At 40.9% G+C, this 20,473-nt stretch overlaps 1 protein-coding gene and 1 long non-coding RNA gene across 6 annotated transcripts in view; one reads left to right on the top strand and one right to left on the bottom strand.

Annotated features, from left to right (window-relative positions):
• Positions 1–20,473, bottom strand: part of ABI1 (abl interactor 1) — a 104,302-nt gene that overhangs the window by 38,085 nt on the left and 45,744 nt on the right. The gene's annotated exons all lie outside the window — the stretch shown is intronic.
• On the top strand, positions 2,322–11,853 carry LOC123020699. The gene is made up of 3 exons (XR_006414189.1): positions 2,322–2,457; positions 7,996–8,000; positions 11,842–11,853. It is a non-coding gene; the product is annotated as an uncharacterized LOC123020699 (long non-coding RNA).

The following is a 20,473-nucleotide window of genomic DNA, read 5'->3' as shown; positions in this document are numbered from 1 at the left end:
TGTATCCATAAACCCAAGACTTAAGCCCAAGCCAAATTATTATCCTTAGTGCCCCATAATGAAAGAGCAGGCATACATTAAAAAGAGGCACCACTAATACAAGGATACTGACTTTGCATATAAACACAGCCTTCCAAATGAGGAATTTCTTCAAGTGAAACTATATAACTCACCAGGACCAAAGAATAGTCTGCCTAGCTAAGCTCCAGCAGCATGTCACAATTTGATACAGGGCAAATTTCCAAAAGATTAAGTCTTCTCTCCCCTCACAGAATCACTGTCTGTCATAGCATCCTGTTGCACTGTTAAACCATCAAGTGATCTGAGTAATGCAGGTAAGCCATCAGGACAGCAGGGGGCAAGAGGTTAAGTTATGGAGAATATTTGGAGATGCCTTTGTTGCTGGAACACTGAATCAGTTTTAAATATATTTTATTATTACCCTAGGACAGTGGTGGTGAACCAATGGCACGTGTGCCACAGTGGGTACGCAGAGCCCCTCTCTGTTAGCACGCAAGCCAAGTCACCCCAGAATTGCCCCAGAGGCCAACCATCGGATAACAGCGTACATATGGGCCATGCGCATGCTTGGAAAGGAGTAGCGGTGCCAGGAGATGATGTCACAAGCCACGACTCAGTAGCCACAACTCATCTGAGCTTTCACATTTCTGGTCAGTGTGCTGCTAAGGAGGGGGGGGGGAGAGAGAGAGATTGATTCTTGGACTCACTGAGTTTTTTCTAATCTAAAACTTCAGTTTTCAGGTTTTATTGCAGTGCTGGCACTTTGCAATAAATAAGTGGGTTTTGAATAAGGTTCGTTAGGGTTAGAAAAATGAGGAGTCTATGATTTTGATGGTTGGAATGTGTTTAGAATGAGCAGAAATGTTGAGCTGTGCAGAAATGGCTGCTCAAGAAAGGCCTTTTCAAAATCGCATAATTTTCAATGGTATTTTACCCCTCTGTTAGGGTTAGGGGTGTGCACCAGGGTAGGGTTAGGGTTACAAAAATGAGGCATCCTGGCATGATTTTGATGGTTGGAATGTGTTTAGAATGAGCAGAAATGTTGAGCTGTGCAGAAGAAGTAGCTCAAGGAAGGCTTTTTCAAAATCACCCTCTTTTCAATGTAACTTTCGTCCTATATTAGGGTTAGGGGTGTGCAGCAGGGTAGGGTTAGGGTTGGAAAAACGAGGTGCACTTCTGAAACTTACCAATCTTTAAAGGAAAATACTCATACAAATGTAGATCATTACAGACATATTCGATGATACACCTATGGCAGTGGTGGCAAACCTATGGCACGCGTGCCACAGCGGGCACACAGAGCCCTCTCTGTTGGCACGCAAGCCAACTTGCCCCAGCAGCCAAGCATCAGATGACAGCGCACATAGTGGCCATGCTCATGCTCGGAAAGGAATAGCAGCGCCAGGCAATGACATCATAAGACTCATTAGCCGCAACTCGTTCAAGCTTTCGCATGGCCGGTCAGTGTGCTGCCAAGTATATATATATATATTTGCTTCGACAGGCTGTGAGTTGTTTTTTCTAAACTAAAACCACAGTTTTCAGGTTTATTACAATGTTGGCAATTTGCAATAAATAAATGCCAGCTTACTTATAAATAAGTGGGTTTTGGGTTGCAGTTTGGGCACTTGGTCTCTAAAAGGTTCACCATCACTGGGTTAGGGTTAGAAAAACGTGGTGTCCTGGTATGATTCTGATGGTTGGATTGTATTTAGAATGTGCAGAAAGGATGAGCTGTGCAGAAAAAACTACTCAAGGAAGGCTTTTTCAAAATCGCCCTATTTTTAATGGAACTTTAGCCTGGTATTAGGGTTAAGGGTGTGCACCAGGGTAGGGTTAGGGTTACAGAAATGAGGTGTCCTGGCATGATTTTGACGGTTGGAATGTGTTTAGAATGGGCAGAAATGATAAGCTGTGCAGAAAAAGCTACCCGAGGAAGGCTTTTGCAAAATTACCCCTTTCAATGGTAATTTACCCCTATCTTAGGGTTGTGGGAGTGCACCAGGGTAGGGTTATGCCAATGGTGGTGAATGTATGGCACGCGTGCCACAGCAGGCACACAGAGCCCTGTCTTTTGACATGCGAGCCATGTCTCCCCAGTATTGCCCCATCAGACGAGCATCAGATTACAGTGCACATAGAGGCCATGTGCATGGGCGGAAAGGAGTAGCGGCACTAGGCGATGATGTCACGCACCACTTCTCATTAGCCGTGACTCATCCAATCTTTCACGTGGCCAGTCAGTGTGCTGCCAAGCCGGGGGGGGGGGGAGAGGGAGAGAGAGAGAGAGAGATTTGCTTGGACGGGCTGTGAGGTGTTTTTTCTAAACTAAAGCCTAAGTTTTGGGGTTTTATTGCCATGTTGGCACTTTGTGATAAATAAGTGGGTTTTGGGTTGCAGTTTGGGCACTTGGTCTCTAAAAGGTTCACCATCACTGTCCTAGGACATAAGTTGCTGGAAGGGAGGGGAGGGGAGGGACGAGGGGTATCACAGGTATATTTTGCTGCACAGAGATCTGATAAAGTAACTGTTCATTTACAAAAATATAACCTTGCAGTATTAGACACTTTCATGGAACCATATTGCACTTGTAAAGTTTAATGAGTCATTTTTAAAAAATCCTTGCTACAAAATCAAAAGGAAGCTGTTTAATTCCATTGCTATTTCCTGGTTAAAGAATGTGAGTATTAAATTGAGCCTGTTCATTAACTGCCCCCCAACTAAGCTTCCTGAAGCTACCAAGCAGACGGTGACACAGCAACCTGTTCCTGCTGTCCTTGACTCAAAAAATGATCTTGGTGGGACTTGCTTCTAAAGAAAACATACATTGAATGGTGATGTAAGAGATGTAAGAGTCTGCAGAGAGGTTAATATGGAGAGCGATATCATCAGCACAGCTGTAACGTAGAAGCATCAGGCTAGAACAAGTACAAATTAATGCAGAAATCTGAAGACATGGGTAGTACCCATATTAGTCCAACAAGGAACAGACTCACTGAAAAGAATAGGCTCTAATTTAGTCACAATTATCTTAAGTTGCATGCATGTGAATGCATCTACTCTACATGGCACTAAAACAGGATACGGCTCAGTGTCCTTTCAAAGGATATGACTCCCGTTCACTAAACCCTATGAGAAGAAGCAGAGATTAGAGTGTAAATGTTTAGACAGAAAACAGGAAATGGCAGCATAGTTTTGAACAGTAACTTTGTCTCTCAAGTTATTCCAGTTGCCTCAGAGAACCTGTTGAGATCAGTATTTGCATAGGCAGAACTTGTTCTGCTTCAATAAATCACCAGCTCTGTAACAGTTTGCATACTTCCTGAAGTATTAAACCATCAACATTTTTAAAGCAATTGTAGACAGTAACACATTCTTAATGTGTGATTAATTTTCAGGATTTACTTAAAAACCTTCTAATATTAGAAATGTTCCATGAAAAGGAGGAGAGGACCATTGAAGTCTTGTCAGTGTAGTGTTGTATGTGTTCTGTGCAAAGGATGCAAGTTTGGATCTGAGCACAAAATTCAGCCTCTTCAGAACATAAGCTTTCATTTTTAAAATTCCTAGTCCTTATGGTTGCAACAGTTTCTAGATCATATGATTGCATGTATCTAGTCCATAACAAAAGGCTGAAAAGGTATGTGCACGATAAATTATGAAGTCTTAAGAGAAAACTTTTGATTTCTAGTGGCAAGCGATAGAACACAGCATAGCACCTCCTATAATTTGGCAGCAATCTTTGATTGTAACATCAGCAAAGACATGTACATTCCCATAGTATGAGGACAGAGGATTTGGCTTCTGTCTGATGCAGATTTAGGCTATTTTGGTGCAAAGTTTAAGATCAAAGTTTGCACCTCTGTATTGAACAACTCCACTGCAAAGCAGCCACTCTTCAGCAATTCTTTCTCCTTCCTGTTTCTGTTCTCCTCCACTTCCATTTTTTAAACCTAATGCATTAATGAATTGTGACACTTGGTCCCTGGAGTCCTCAGCCACTGATTATGAAGGTTCATTATTAGGACCTGGCTTCTATATCATGCCCATGTCCAGATATGTACGCATGCACTCAAAACATAACCATTTGACACTGTCCCTGAACAGAGGGGCTCAGTGGTGAATTTTCAATTTTTGAATTATACTTGTCTGCACAGAGAAACTTAGATTGGATTGAAACCTCTGAACGCTAATATTAAAGTTCTGAAGGGAGACTCACAGCAATTTGCATGTTTTCCTTTGGTTGTCAGTAGCATAGAAAACAAATTGGTTAGATCTACCCCATTCAATCTTCATCAATTAAATGTCTCCCAAGTTTCTCAGACTATGAACAATTTCACAAACTAAGCTCCAACTGAGGCTACAACACATCCCCGAAGAGCCTTAATTATAAAGGTATTAAATTCTGAGATTCTATTTTCTACAGCAAAACCTCACAGAATTGGTTTGTGGTCAATAGCTGCATGGCCTCAGACACTATGAAGTTCAGAACCTTCAGCTCAGTTACAAATGTCCATTGCTTTTGCCACCATGGCTGTTTGCTAAAAGAAGGAATTTGAGGAATTTCAAGCCAGGATACATAAATCAGGAGTTTTCTCTGCCCTAGGAACTGGGGAACCAATCCTGCGCCAGTATCTGCTCTACAGTATGCAACACAAGTACATACTGCCCCAAGCAAACAATGTTTCATACTATGGAAAATGAAATTCTGCATACCCTTATATGCTACGATATATCCTGTTTTGCATTTTTCTATTTTTAACTATTAACATGTACATGCTGCCTTGTCTGCCAAAAGGCTATTAAGGTGGGGATGCAACAAGAAAATCCCTGAAATAATAAAAAGAAAATGTTGAACTGGGGAAGTTAGAAATCTACATTCGAGTCCCCACTCAGCCATGAAGCTCATTGGGTGACTTTGGGCCAGTCACTCACTCACTCACTCACTCTCAGCACAATCTACCTTATCTTATGAGGACAAGCCAGTTGTGGAGGATTGCACAGGGTTGAACCCGGTTTTAGTCACACCAAGTAAGCAAGCCTTCCCAAACTAGGGCCCTCCAAGGGCTTTGGGCTACAAGCCCCAGAATTCCTGATGGAGCTAATGCTCAGCACATGTGAAGGGCACCAACCTGGGGAAAGATGTGTTGGACCCATAAAAACCAACTGGATCTTTCTTCAGGATCCTGTGCATTCAGTGGCTGCCATTTTTCTATACAATATAAGTGTACAATAAACCTTTTGGGCTATAATTTATTGTGAAACCCCATCTGCTGAACCTTCTCTTTTGCAAGAGTTTGGATTGCCTGGATACAGGGTGTTACTTAAAAAAAGAAAATAACACACAAAGCCCTGCCAATAGATCTGTGCAACAATTAATGACAGTAGTTAGAGCAGGTTTTACATGTTCTTGTTCCCTTAAACATTATTATAGAAATTGCTGTATGCTAAGGAATGCACCAGATGATGTCATGAATGTATAAAGAGTCAATATATATTTTACTCCATCTTGCTTTATTAGGAAGTGCAAAACTGCTGTGATTCATTTATCCAGAGAAATACTAATCTAAAATTCATACATTTCACTGAGAAGTCAGGTGATGATTTTATTAAAAATTCTACAAAACTCCTTACCCAATGCATATAAATTGGAATACTCAATCTAAACACCACCCCTCTATCTGAAGTATTTTGATGGGTGGGCACTTTTTGCCAAACCAAAAAGCTTTATACATCATTTTGAAGGAATACTAAGGAACAGAATCTGCCCAGCAGAGTCCTAAAAACTGTTCTGAGTCCATCATGAACTAATTTCATCTTGGTACATGAAATCAGAACGAAAGGAGTAGATACCATGAGAGGAGGAAAAAAGTTCCTTACTGAGTTGCACACCAATTAGGAGGAACAGTGACTGTAAGTATGCTAAATACTAACCCAGGGGATTTGTATGTTGCACACTCTCCCTTGAAGATCGTTGTTTCAGAAAGATAGACATTTTGATCCAGCAAACACAACATACCTATCAATATACTTGACTCCTGCACTCTGCTTAACGTAACTGAATACAAATTAAGCATGTTTATGTGCAGCAGCTTAATATGTGAAGTCACATTCCGGCTTGTTCTTGTATCTTCTTCAACCCCATGAAACCCTCCTCCAATGGTGCCAGTCAATGATAAAATACTGCAAACAGGAAAACAATAACATTTAGGATCCAAAAAGGATCCATGATTCTAACAGAAATTTATTCCACTGGGAAATAATCACATTTTTCCCAATGCATGTGTACAGAAGATATGTAATTAGCCTGTGACAAAGTGCCACCAAGAAGTATACACAGAAATGCAGATAAAATACCAAGAATACCCTCCTGCTCTTAACCTGCCGCATTGTTGAAATGCCAGGAAGCTCTGTCATTCAGAGCTTTATATTCAGAAACAGAAAAAACTTGAAACATGAAATGGGAAGGTAAGTCATAGTGCCATAAAGAAAGATGGCACTGTGCTTCTTTTGCTTCCTTAAAAGCAAACGAAGCACTGCTATGAATATGTCAGAATCACTCAAGGCTGTACAGCAGAAGCACAGGGCACGAAAACAGGAAGCACTGGCCCTCCTTCTGGCTCTGATACCCTGCATGGCTTGGGGCAAATATTCAGTATCTTTGACAGCTTTCTTACTGTCACAGTCACTGTACAATAGCATCATTCAGGAAATATTACAAGGCTTCCCTGAATGCTTTTCATTCCAATTATATTTATTTTCACCTCTGATATAAGGAAAGAAAAGCGATAGTGTGATCTTTAAGTTATGAGAAAGGCCAATAGCACTTAGGAATTAGAAAGCTTGGGAGAGAGTCTATTGCAGATGCCACCATCCATAATTTAGAAAAGCCTGGCTGGATTAGACCAAGGGGCTTTCTAGTCCTGCTCCTTCCACAGTGGACAACCAGATGTCTACCAATAAGACATGAGGGCAATAACTGCCCTTTTCTTCTCCAGAAATCAGTATTCTGAGGCATACCTATATGAACACTAGCCATTGATACCACCATTTGCCTAATTGCCTTTTAATGCCATCTCAGTTGGTAGACACCAGCACAGCTGGAGAAGCAGACTCCATCCTTTAGCTACAGGCCTGTGAAGAAGTCCTCCCTTTTGTATGTCCTTCCTGAGTGTCCCACCATGAAGCTTCACTAGATGATAGGCAGGCATGTCATGAGCAGAGCCGGCTGCAGCCGGGGGGTCAGACTAAATGGCCCGGGAGACCCTTCCTGACTTGCTCTGTTTCTATGTTTCTGTGATACTGGGTTCCAGCATTATGAGAAGAAAAAAAATATTTCTCCACACTATATGAAATTTTATAAACCACAGTCATATTCCCTCTCTTACTCTTTTTCACTAAGACAAAACACAGTCCATTGGTAGGACAGTTGCTCTAGTCTCTGAATCATTTTGGTTACCCTTTTCTGCACCCATGCCAGTTTCACAATACCACTTCATGGTATGGTTACCAGGTCTGTACAAAGTAATTTAGTCACAAAAAAGATTTGCATAAAGGCATTATAACACTGACCATTTAATTTACAGATTTTTTCCTAGGAATCCCTAATATAGAATCTTATAGAAACCTTTTCCATAGGTGTCACATACTGGGCCAATGTTTTCATCAAGCTATCCAATAAAAGACCAGTCACTACCAGCTTATACCTCATCAACATATGTTTATTTTTGGTCTCACTGTGCATGTTTATACATTTATTTACTGTATTTGCTATTGCTGATTCACCAAGTTTGGAGAGATACTATTAGAATTCTTTGGAGTCCTTCAATAATGGAGCGGAAGATACATAGTAGCTTTCCAAAGTCAATTTTGCACTCATAATACTTATGTACATTTTGGCCAAGATCCAAAAAAAGTTCAAGGAAGTAGATGAAGGCGGCCATAAGGAGCTCCAGAAAGTTTTGCCACCTTCAGGGATGGTTTGTGGGGAGATGCACAGAGAGTTTCCATTGCAAGAGAAGCTTAAAAAGCCCCTGGGTACACATGGTGGATTGGATTCTTCTTTCTGTTAGCCAGACTCTGTGCAATTTGGGAAAGGTTAGTGTTAATTATTAGAAATGGCTCCACAGGCTTCTGAAACAGAATATTATTTAAATAACTATATTGGGAATGTGTGTATTAATGTTATTTCTGTAAATTATATTTGTCAATTTCTTAATTGATGGTTAAAGACTTAAATGACTTAGGACTATTGCTCACATTAGCCTTCCCGAGCCAAATGCTTTGGTCCTTAACACTTCTAACTCTCATCCATCTAATGACTAATGATCAGGAATGCTGGGAAGTGTAGTCCAAGACTTCTGAAGGGGATCAGATTAGGGAAAAGTAACTGTATGAAGCTACATAAGTCTTAAGACAGGGATTAGCCTCAATTGTTAAGATCTCATGGGACAGGTATAGTATCTTTTCCCATTGTGGCACCATGGCTGTAGAACTCCTTCTGTAGGTACAACTGCCCTCCTTTACCATATTTAGTTGTAAAATGAGTCTTCATAGCACAAGGCTTATTTAATAAATAAGTCTTACTTCCTCTGTGTTGGCTGAGATCCTGTTCTACAACTTTTCTGTTGCTCTCCCTTTTTAATAGTGCAGAGTTCATTTAAAAAAATACTTTCACTTTTTTACTCTTATGTAAGCCTCCTTGAAAACCTTTTAACTTGAAATGGAAGGGAATAATCAAATACATTCATTCATTCTGAGAATACGATTAAATACAAACGTCTAAAGAAATCAAACTATTTCCAATTTCTTTTCAACAACTAGAAGATTCATAAGAATAAAAAATGTTGAAGGACAAGACCTTGAGCAAAAAACAAAGCAAGCAAAAACCGGAACACATCCAGAAGTTGGTATAGTCTGTTCAAGACACATGGAAAATCACTCTGCTTCTGGTAGAAGCATGCAGCAGGAGTGAAAAGATGAACTAGAATAGTGTATCTAATGGGCTTCATTTTGCTCTAGACTACATCCCAGCAGTTTTGCATTCTGCTACTAATGTAGCGATCAGATTGCATACCAGCTGTTTGTACTCCAAAGACTGTCTATTTAATACTGCCTTGGACAGAATTTCTTAGTGGTGTGGATTTGATTGCTTTAATGCACATAGGGAATATATGCATATATGAAATTCAGTGGCTGTTTTGCTGAAAAAAATTGCAAAGGCCATCCCTAAGAAAATATTGGTGGAGCATGACTTGAAACATGGTGCTTAGTATCTATGGGCCACATTTTCTAATTTGGAGCAATTTGGAGTATTCCAGTTGACAGCATACTGCAGTTCAGGACATATTTGAAAGGAGTTAGGATTTCTAAACTCCTTCATTTTAAATATTCTTACCACATCTGAAATTTTTAAATCCTGGGCTGTGGAGTATTTACTTGCACCCTAACCAAGAAACAAGTTTACAACCCTCTGCTCTTCTACCAAATAAAACTTTGGGGCTTTAGAGGAGACTGGCAATTGGTAGAGTTAACTCTGAAGTACCATGCAACTACTGGGGGAATCATCGATCAAAACTCCAAGCTTGAAGGAAACTCGAGACATTCTGAGTACTTGGGGCATCTCAGACCTGCAGCAGAGCTGTGGAGATGTGGTTCTTCACAACTCCAAGACAAGAGAGACTGGGGCTCATCAGGTTCAAAGGAGACCAAAAGATTCACAACAGCAGGTTATGCTGAGTGGAAAAGTGCATCTTATTTATGCGTGAAACACTGAAGCTAATGATATTAATTTTGACCATGCCAGGCAAGGTTTCTGTAAACAGTAGGGTGGCTAAGACTGGTCTTCAGAGCCAAAGTCCAAGATTCCCTAAATGAATACACAAGAGGCTAGGTTCACACATCATGACAAGCAACCCTGCATGGTTTTCATGATGCAGGGTCTTTTGTCTGGATATGCCTGACAGATAAGTGGTTTATGTACTGAGTTAACTAGACCTCCACCCTGGATGGGCATCCAAGGGTCATCATAAAGGTGAAGAAGACAACGACTTTGAAGATTTGATGACAGAAGTTGTGGAAACTCAGGAAAAGGGAGAGGCCTTTGCAGTGCCTTCAAGGTTGTTGCCCACAGGTTCCCAGGTTGGCCAGGAGAGCAGAGATGCTTTGGAAGAGAGGGGAGGATCCAAAAGGGAAGGAGGGAGAGGCATTGCCCTTCCTGGTCCTTGATATCATGATGAGGCATCAAAAGAGATAAGCTGCCCAATTAGAGGACCTGCGTAGATCTCATCTGCTGGCTCTTCAGCAGCAGGGTCCACCATGAGGGTGGGGCCCGCAGAGTTACTGAAAGGAAAGGATTTTGGGAAGAAGTTCCCAGTTTGGGTTCAACACTCTTGGCATTACCAGAGGCTTGTCTTCCAACTCACTAGAGGGTTTTTAAAGTTACTTTGTCTTGCTGCAGCAAAGTGTCAATTAAAATCTCCATTGCAAAGAGATGGTCCCAGTGTTTTGAAGCCTAAAGGCAGAAAGGGAAGGGCCAAGCTCAGGATGGCCTCTACACTAGCATGGTTTCCACCTTCCTTGCTCAGTCTTCCTGGCATTGGCATATATCCCATCAGCCACTATGCCTGAAATCCAATCCCACACAGGCTGGCTGGAGCAGCTCCTGCAGTTAGTGTTCCTTCCAGTGAACGCTGTGGTAGCTGTGTACCAGGATTATGGAAGCCATAATGCCAGGACTGGACTACCAGAGAATCCATGGTAAAGTGTGGGAACCAGAAAACAGAGTGTTGTTTCTTATTGTGGTTTCTAAAAACCAAAGGGAACATGCAGAAATGCCTTTAAGGGGTTTGGATGACACAACAGATCATCCTGCACAAGAAACTACTGTGGCTTGTTGTGTTTTGTGAACCTTTCCAGACAGTAGCAGGTAACAAAGACAACCAAAGGAAAATACATTCCATTCTTGTAATCAGGGTGGTGCTATAGTGAAATGAGTTTAAAATATAAAACTGCATATTCTCAGTAGTACTTAATTGTTTTAAATCAGGGTTCACAAACAATTATGTTGCTGTTATTCTAACCTATCAGGAATGCAGAAACTGCTGGAAAGACAGAAAGAGAGAGAAATGCATGCTGTCAGTTTCATACCTGAAGAGATACATCTGACTATAAATGTTTTACTTAACAGTTCCTTAAATCTGCTTTTATTACAGAACACTAGGATTGGTTTACTGTCATGCTTTTTTTAAAGTCTACAGCAAAAAGATAAGGCTATAATTTATTGAAAAGAACTACTCAGTTTTTAAAGGCAGGTATGCCAGAAAGCAGCCCAAGTCTCCAACCATCAGCAGCATCATTTCGCTGCAGAATATTTAACAATATTTGTTCACAGGCAACTAGGTGGTCAAGTCGGTCTGTAGTGCCAACTTCAGCACAACCACTTGTCCTTCTTTCATCTTTTTCACAACCTTTATCTTAGCTGTTTTTGTTACTTCATTTTTCTTCTCACTGTCTAGTTGCTTCTCCACTTTCATGTTTCTTCCTTTCTCCACAAAACGAAAACCTGAAACCCCATAATGGGTTTCCAGGACCTGTGACTAGAATATTAAAGTTAAGCATGAACAGGTTCATGTCCTGCAATTTATTCAAGATGAGGTCCATTGAAAACTAAAGGCTTTTCTAGCAGTTGGAACTTTTTTACTACCTCACAGTGGGAACATAACACCATGTTTATGTTTTCTGAATAGAAGTTTGCATGCCAAAACACCACAGGCAACTTCTGTATAGAAACCTATGTGCAAATTGTAAAGAGAGTAGCAGGTGGTTAGAGAAGAACCCTACTGGGGGTGGGGGTGAGGGTGAGATGTCCTAAAATAGTTTCAGTGTAAATATAAACCTTTCAAAAAGTTTAAATCTTAAAGGAATGATAACTGAACAGCAGAAATGGTGAGCTAAAAATGCAGGGTCTTTGATACCGAAAATGCATACAAAAGGAAAGTCTATTTTTCCTAAGGTTTACTTTTGCATTTGTTTATTCATTAAAAAAAACCCTACTTGCTGCTTTCTATTAAAAAGAACAGAGATGAAACACACAAAGGAAAATTATAATAAAATACAACAAAGGCAATAGGCTATAAAATGTCCACTTAAAATAACCAAGGGTGACTGATAGTTAAGAAATTAACCAGGCAAGCGGATGGATCTTTAGCTGGCGATGGAAGCATTCTAGACTCATAGCCAGCTAGTCTCAGTGGGGACCTCATTCCACATGGTTGCTGGCTCCGTAGAAGAGACAATCTTCCTCTACCCTGCAGCCAAGCAAACATCAGTAAGTTATTGCAGGATATGCATGATCCTTCTCAGGAAGTCAGGACTGGGGTGGAATTTGCAGAAGGAGGCAGTCTCTTGGCCCAGAGTTGTTTGCATCCTTATAAACCAGAAAGGACACTTGAGAACGGTTCAATAGCTAACTGGGAGAGAGCGCAGAGCTTTCAGTACAGGAGTCATATAAGCACCTCTGCACAATCTGGAATCCTCAATTTACTCTAACTATAATTTTCAAACTAATCTCAAGGGCAGCCTCAAATAAACTGCATTCAGTACTCCAGTCCTGAGGTTACTGATCCATGGATCATCCTAGCCAGCCCAATCCTGTGCAATATTGGTCATAATAGTCATAGTGCTGAAACTGGGCCCTGGTGACAGATCCTAACCCAAGAAGAGAACAAGGTATATAAGGAGTCCAATTCTGCCTTCAGACAAGATGCATGGTCCCAGCATGCCTTTCTTCCAAATTTCCACTTTACTTGCTATACCAGTGGCAGATTAAGCAGGGACAGCAAGCACTGCTAGAATGGCCTGGGAGGCTGCATGGAACTATGTCATCCTGGACAGGTACACTTCTAATTCCCAGACCCAGAAAGTACCCTCTCACAGAACCTCCAGAGTGCCTTTTCGGTTGGCTGGGCTCCATCCAGGCCAGTCCTGCATGCAGACACCAGCACAGGTCATGCTCCACCACACCTGACTCAGATGTAAAAGAAACTCAGACTGGGCATCATCTCTGTACAGATGATCCCTCACTCCAAATACCTTAATGGCTGCATCCAAAAGAGATGAGGCAACTTCTCAGTTTAATGAAGAACATTCTCTCCCGAATATGCTTAGAGGAGGCATCTTATGTGATTATGAAGCACAAGGATGCTAGACAGATACACCGAGGGGGGAAAAGAGATTTATAACACATATTTTATGGTATAAGCTTCCATGGCCTGGAAAGTCCACACTTCCAGATACATTGAAAAATACAAGGAAAGCACTTGGTGGTGTCTAGAAGTGCAGACATACCCCATTTTCACATTCAACTTTACATGGGTTAAGTCATAAGAAAGGTTAGTTCACAGAACCACTAAGACTCTGGGCTCAGAAGCTTCTGCACCAAAATTACAGACTCCTGTACTATTAATTTATTGTTTCAATAACAGTCAGCCAAGTCAACACATGGATATTTAGGCTGCAATCCTATACCATCTTATATGGAGTGAGCCTCATTGAATTCAGTGAGAAGAACAGTCATTTATAGAATTGCACTGGAGATCCAAAAAGCAGTAGAAGCACTTCATGTGTGGTTTTAAAAAGACTTGTGTTGAAGAGAATTGGGTGGCTATGGGGGTTAAAGAGAAAGATTCTTATTCAAACATCCATTTGTATAAGATTTGCAAGCCTATTTGAACAATCTCCTTCAATGCATCATAATTTGTAAGGCACTTTTCATTCACATTTGAAACAATGCCTAGCAAAAGCCATCCAGCAAGTCTATGACTCATTAATGACTTGTACTCTGTGACAATCCAGCACTTGTATCAACCAGAATATACTGGCTCTCAAACACATTCTAATCCAGTTTCGGCCTCCAAGTAGCAATGAACGCAGCAGTCATCCAGCAGATACAAATGTTCAATCACTCTGATGTCTGCAAATTCATTTTATTTAAAAGGCCCATAGACATATTTCTGACAAATGGTATTCACGGTGGCTTAACAAAATTCATGACAAAGTTGTGAGTGAGAACAGCTAACAGAATTAAATACACGACGAGTACAGAAATAAACACAGCACTTAGTAAAGCAACCTGTAAACCATATTTAGTCCAAAGTAGCCCAGCAGCATAGGGAAATAAGGCATACCATGCCAAAGCCTAAATGGCACTGACACTGCCTGGCACCTAAAGAGACAGCAATGAAGGCACCAGGTGGATCTGCCTTAGAAGGGAGATCTACATATTACAGCACAATCACAGAAGAGGGCCTCTTTCTGGCCACCACCATCTTGCCTCCATAGGTAAAGGCAACTGAAGGACATCTTCCAACAATGACCTCAAGCATAGATATTCCAGTTTCTATCGATTATTTAATATCTATTTTCATGTTTTATCTAACGTGTTCAGTAGAAAAAGATTGTGTTGAAAATGTTTCTAGACATTCTACCAAGAAGCAACAGCAGAATGTCATCTGTGTGCAAGATCTCACTCATCTGTTCCACCACATGACTCAGAGCATTCAGAGATAACAGTCACCAAAGCAGGTGGTGGGAAAACCATCCCTTAATATTTATTCTTATGGTTATTTAAAATGCAGGAAGGGAGACCATATGCTACTTTGTTTCATGGAAGAACACAGAGTACTCTGAACAACACCAGCACAATTAGGACTGCTCCTGCAGCACCGGGAATGCAGATTTCTATAAAAAGCAGCAGCATAAAGAACATTTTAAAACTCTAACAGTATGAAAGTCAATTTACTCCAGCAAGCAAATGTCAAGCCATCTTTAACGGCAGGTGGAAGGCCTTATTTCCCACCCTTACATAAGAAAGGAAAATATAGTTTATGTTGAGAAATTAAGTATAGCATTTTCATTTTTTTATCACTAAGAAAATATTCAGTGCAATCCTCATCTTAGAACAAATGTCCAGGACTGCCGGCAAATCTGTAGCATGTTCAGTGGGTAGAATGAGTCTTGATGTGATCTGTCATGGTACTTTATTAAACTACTTTCACTCGCCTTGCATTCTTTCTCTGAGCGATGATACAAATCAAGTCCACAGGGAGAGGATAAGCGAACAGTAGCAGGAACAGAACCGAGGAGGGGAAGAATCCACTCAAGGAGGGAGTTCACTTAAGGCATTGTGCTCCAGGGCATGCCAGGATATGAAATGAGTGCTGGAAAGAACTAATTGTCAGTCTCCTCTAGAAGGAAGCATATCTTTTTGTCAGCTCTGCACACACTTGATTACTATTCTGCAAAATTAATGTTTTCATCCTTACTCGATCACTCAATTGTTTTTTAGTTTTAGTTTGGATTTGTTTAGTATGGGTCGAACATGAGCCTTGCTTGACAGCCCAAGTATATTAGAGGGCAGTCATTGACTGTGTAGTGTGAACAAAGACTGAGCCTTCTTAATTTTGGTCCTAACACCTACTCCAGGTTCTTTTCCCCACTCAGAGCAGCAGGAATTCAAGATTGAAGACTGGAAATAAAAAAACAGCTGCTGGTGGCAATTGTTGATGCGTGTGCATAAGCTTGCATAACCAGCCTCCATGGTTATCCAATTTACCCTGAGTTCTGTAACACAAGGGAAGGAGAGAGGTAAAACTCTGAACAACGTGCATTGTAATAGCTACAATAGCTATAATAGCTGCTAAAAAGTGCCAAGTTTCTTTTTCTGGCACATGCATGGAATATATGAAAAATACATATACATTTAAAATTACTAGATATTGCTGTTTGATGAATAGGATGTTTCAGACTGAAGTCGAAACATAGCCTATCTTTTCTAGCACTGCCGTTCTCAACATGTCATCCTCCAGTGTCACACCACATCAGCCTGGGAATGGAAACCTGTTCTTAGTACAAAATTCCTGAGTTTGAATTTCATAAGCCCTACCCTTTTCTTGGAAAATGGCTGGTTCACATTGCAGTCTATGGTGAGAAGTACACACTACTTTGCTCATACAGAAAGCGGGTGAGATTAAGAGCTGCCTTCTTTAATTCCACTTCCTCTATCTCTCTCCTGATGCCTACTGAGCAAAGATGGCTTCGCTGGAACTGCTCCAAGCTCAGACTGACCTAGCAACCACACAGACATATCCATTTTTACGTGGACTGGAACAAACTGGATAAATTGAGCATGTGAATGCCTTGTCCTTATGGGACAAAGCAAGTTTTAGAAATGCTAGGTTTTGAATGCCCACTGATTTCCTGCAACATAACCTGTGGCCCTCCGGTTGTTCCTAGATTACAGCTCCCATCATTCCTCACATTGGCCATGTGGGCTGACAGGATTTGAGTCTGGCAACACATGAAGGACCACACTTTCTTCAGAAATGTGCTAGTTACAGCCTTTTTCTAATCTATTGCACCAACTGTATAAAACAATTGTTTACAGTCCAAAAGATGTGCAAAGAACCCTGACACAGTCAGTACACCTTTTGCTTTCAATATGGCATTGTTCATGAGTCATAAAAAAGGTAAGACTTTCCAGATACTTAGACACCCACACAACATCTCCCACTTTATTCTATACACTACATGTATCACACACAAAGCTGAATGCAAGCCTTAGAAGAATGATTGCAATGCAAAATAAAGATGCATTGAACCAACTTTATATTTATAGTATATGAACACTAAAGTTGACACAGGCTGTTAAAACCTAATTCAAAATTATAGAAACAAGCCATTTATTTATTCCCCTTTCTCCCTGTTATCTTTCAAAGCTACAGTAGTACAAAAAGCAACTCTAAATTGTTCTAAGCAACTCTTAGAACATAACTGTCAATCAGGTAAGATCTCCTGACAATCAGGATAGTTAATTCTAGACAGAGCACCCCTTTCAATAGCAAGATGAGTGATAATGAAAACCTGTCTCTGTTGCTCCTGGTAGGTTTTCAGATTGAGATGCTTTCCCAGAGGCACATCATGCAGTATTTATAAGACACATAAATAATGGTCCATATCATTAGATTGAGTGCAAAGTTCCAAGATTTACACTCCATTGCTCACCCCACCCCCACCCGGAAGGCAGCTCTTCCTACAATGTCATGAAGACTTATTTGGCAAAAGTAAAGTGCTTACCTGCACGGAATACTTGTTTTTCTACTTGCATCATGTTGCCAGTATAAGGATAACACGCATTTGAACAAGGAAAGCAGACATTTCTGGGAATTAGCTGTACGTCCTTCAGGAGGTTGCATGAGTAGCAACAATTCTCATGTGGTAGAGCTAAACAGTCACACATGAGGCAGGTTCTCCACATGAAGGGCCTAACACTGTTCCAGAACTGTTCCTTGTTTGAAAATGAAAGTGAAACTTGTGGAAGGGAATAGACCATGGTGTAGCATGCTCACGTCACATGTGATGCGAAGGGCACATGGGGAATGGAAAGGCACAAGAAAGTGAAGAAATACCTCCCATTATTATTAAATTGCTTGCACCTCATGCTCCCCACAGGGAAGCTGTAAAACAGCTTCTTCTTGGCGAGCCATACATAAATATGCATAGTTAAAAGCTGTTACATGCTGATAGTTCTTGGCACATTGTGAAATACCTTCCACACACACACAGAGTGTCAGAAACATCGAATAAGGTCACCGTGCACAGCAAGCGCTTTTAAAAGTGGTGGGAAGCGCGCTGCAGGGCTGCTACAAACAAAGCTCACAGCTAGAGCTTTTAAAGGTTGTGCTTGTGTGGTAGGAACACCTTCCACAGAAGTACATGTTTTGACTACACAGCTACGCCGCCTTACCAGCTACAAACTACTCTGACTGGGAAATATTACGGCCATATTTTAAATACATACAACTGCATGTCTGATGGGTATTGTGTATTTTCCCTTTTCTTTAACACAGGACAATCTTAAGAGGGAGCCATTTGGATCTGAGAAGCAAAGTCGGTGTGGGGAGGGATGGCTTAGCCATTTTTTTGCCTGACACACCCTCCCTGTGAATCAGGCTGGAAGTGGCCATGTGTCCTGCCCAACTCTCCTCCACAGGACCTTATCTGTGCCTGTTGACACTTCCAAACATGTACCTGGGATGCCTGAAGGAGACAAGAACAGTGGGAGGGCTGGGAGAGGTAATATGGGGCAGAATATGGGAAGGAAAGCACAACCCTTTCTCCACCCAGGTTTCCCTTCTAAATTGCTCCCTCCAAGAAACCCATGTTAAGTGTTGCACCTATTTGCATATAATGATTCATTAAGCCCTTAGGAGTCCCCAATGCACTATCCTGTAATTTAAATCAATTAGTTCTTGTCCTACCAGTTAAATTCCTAGTAAGAATGCACAGTCCATCACCACTAACTTATTTTAGGAGTGCCATTAAATCCCTGCCTAGTTTTCCAATGCAAAAAGTATACTTTTATCCCTCCATTCCCCACCCTGCAAATTTACTCAGATTTGCCTATGTACAGCAACTGAAGTGAAAGGTGCTGTTCCCAGGTATGCGCAGAGGATTGCTGTTTCTCAATGGCACATGGATACTGCTCTTCTGCATATTCTGGGTATGGCTTAAAAAGGAACACAACGATCCATTCCAGTCTCATCAGCCATGCTACTGTCCTTCCCATTTCCAACTACTGGATTTTAGCTCCTGCACATTAAACAATTTCAGAGAGGTGTTCATTCCCATCCCCAAAAGCACTTTGCATTATAACAGAATCCAATGTGGTATAGTGATTAAGAGTGGAGGCCTGGAACTCAGAAGATCCTGGTTCTACTCACCACTCAACATAGAGCTCTTTGAGTGACTAAGCCACTCCTTAGCCTAACCTACTGCACAGGGCTGTTGCTGTACAATAAAAGGAAGAGGAAGAGACCCTCATACCCTGGGTTCCCTGCAAGAGGAAAAGGGGTTAGGAATAAATTCAATGTAATATGAATAATTTTAAATCCAAATGAAAACAGTATTTTCAATGTTTTACCTTTTAAAAAAAAAGGAATACAGACAAAATAAATCTTAGTGGGTATAAAATATCAATCCACCTTATGAGTACCACACACTGTTTCACAAGCACAACTCTAGCTAGCCCAAATCCTTTGTTCTGCTTCTTTAAAATTAGCACACCATTTCTGCTGTTTATTAAAATAAACGAGCGGCCTTAATCTGAATGTTTGCACTCAGTTACACAAGAAGTGTAAAACATGTGGGTCTCTAGATATTGCTGGATCTCAATTCCCATAATCCCTTGCTGACTTGACCAATGATCAAGAATGCTGAGAACATACACTCAGTGCCAGCTCTTGGTTCCTGAGGGCCCTTGGGCAAGACACACTCAATGGGCCCTTTCCTCAGTCCTCAGCCTCCTCGGGGACACTGTCACCACTTGCTATTGCCCTACTTTCCTCAGGAGTCAAAGCCCAAGACATCTGAAGGCCACCAGACTCAGGAGGGCTTGATTAGGTCTTCCATACTAGAATGACCAAAGGGTAATTTTACCTAGGATCTTGAACAGCTGCATGAAATATTGGTGCCCTGTCCAAATAAATTTTGGCTGACTTACCCTAACGAGACACAAAGCTGTTCCAGACATGGGATTCCCTCTTTGCCACACATTAATAACACATTATTCTATAATTAACTGTCTTCAAGGTACTGTTTCACTGATCACCAGTGCAGATAAATGACACAGTGTAACACATGAAATCTGAGATAATCGTTTGAAGTACAAGATCAAAGAAGCTTAACCACAGTCCAATACACATTTATTTAAAAGTCAGCTGCTCTGGGCTCTTCAGGGCTTGCTGGATAGTACAAGCCAACCTGGTGCCCTCTGATTGTTTTGGGCTACAGTTCTCATCAGCCCCAGGCATCAGGACCAATGATCATCAATGTTAAGAACTGTAGTCTAAAACATCTTGAGAGCCATAGGATTAAAGCCTTACTTCATCCCCTTAAAATGTGACAATGTAAAATTATTAATATCCAAAATTAACTTTCTCAACAGTTCATCATCCTTTCCAATCTTGAACTTCTTCCTTACCATTTTGAGAGAAAGGGGAGAAGACATCTAGGAAAAACTGAATTATTGCATTTCTGTATCATTCAATAAGCTGATGCTCTCTGGGAGGTATAAAGTCTTCTACAGGGGGTCCTTTTTTATAACACTGTATAGCACAGATAATGGACCCAACTCAACATAAATATATTAAGGATGCAATTATTTAATGATTTATATTATGTTTTAGGTTCACAGACACAGACATTTTAAGTTCCAAGCTGAATGGATGCATGTTTATACCTTACTGCTGTTGAACGGATGCATAGAAGTGGGCTATTTGCAATAATACTGTCTAAACATATACCCACGTATCTAAAATAGGCATGTGTACCTCATCATCTTTAAAATAAAATCACATTCAGGCTGTATATTCATGAAAAGTAGTGATGAGATTTG

This window comes from Varanus komodoensis, unplaced genomic scaffold (genome assembly GCF_004798865.1).
Source record: "Varanus komodoensis strain SLA01 unplaced genomic scaffold, ASM479886v1 scaffold15, whole genome shotgun sequence".
NCBI lineage: Eukaryota > Metazoa > Chordata > Lepidosauria > Squamata > Varanidae > Varanus > Varanus komodoensis.
The sequence above is the reverse complement of the archived record's forward strand: the minus strand, read 5'-3'. Positions and strand labels throughout refer to the sequence as shown.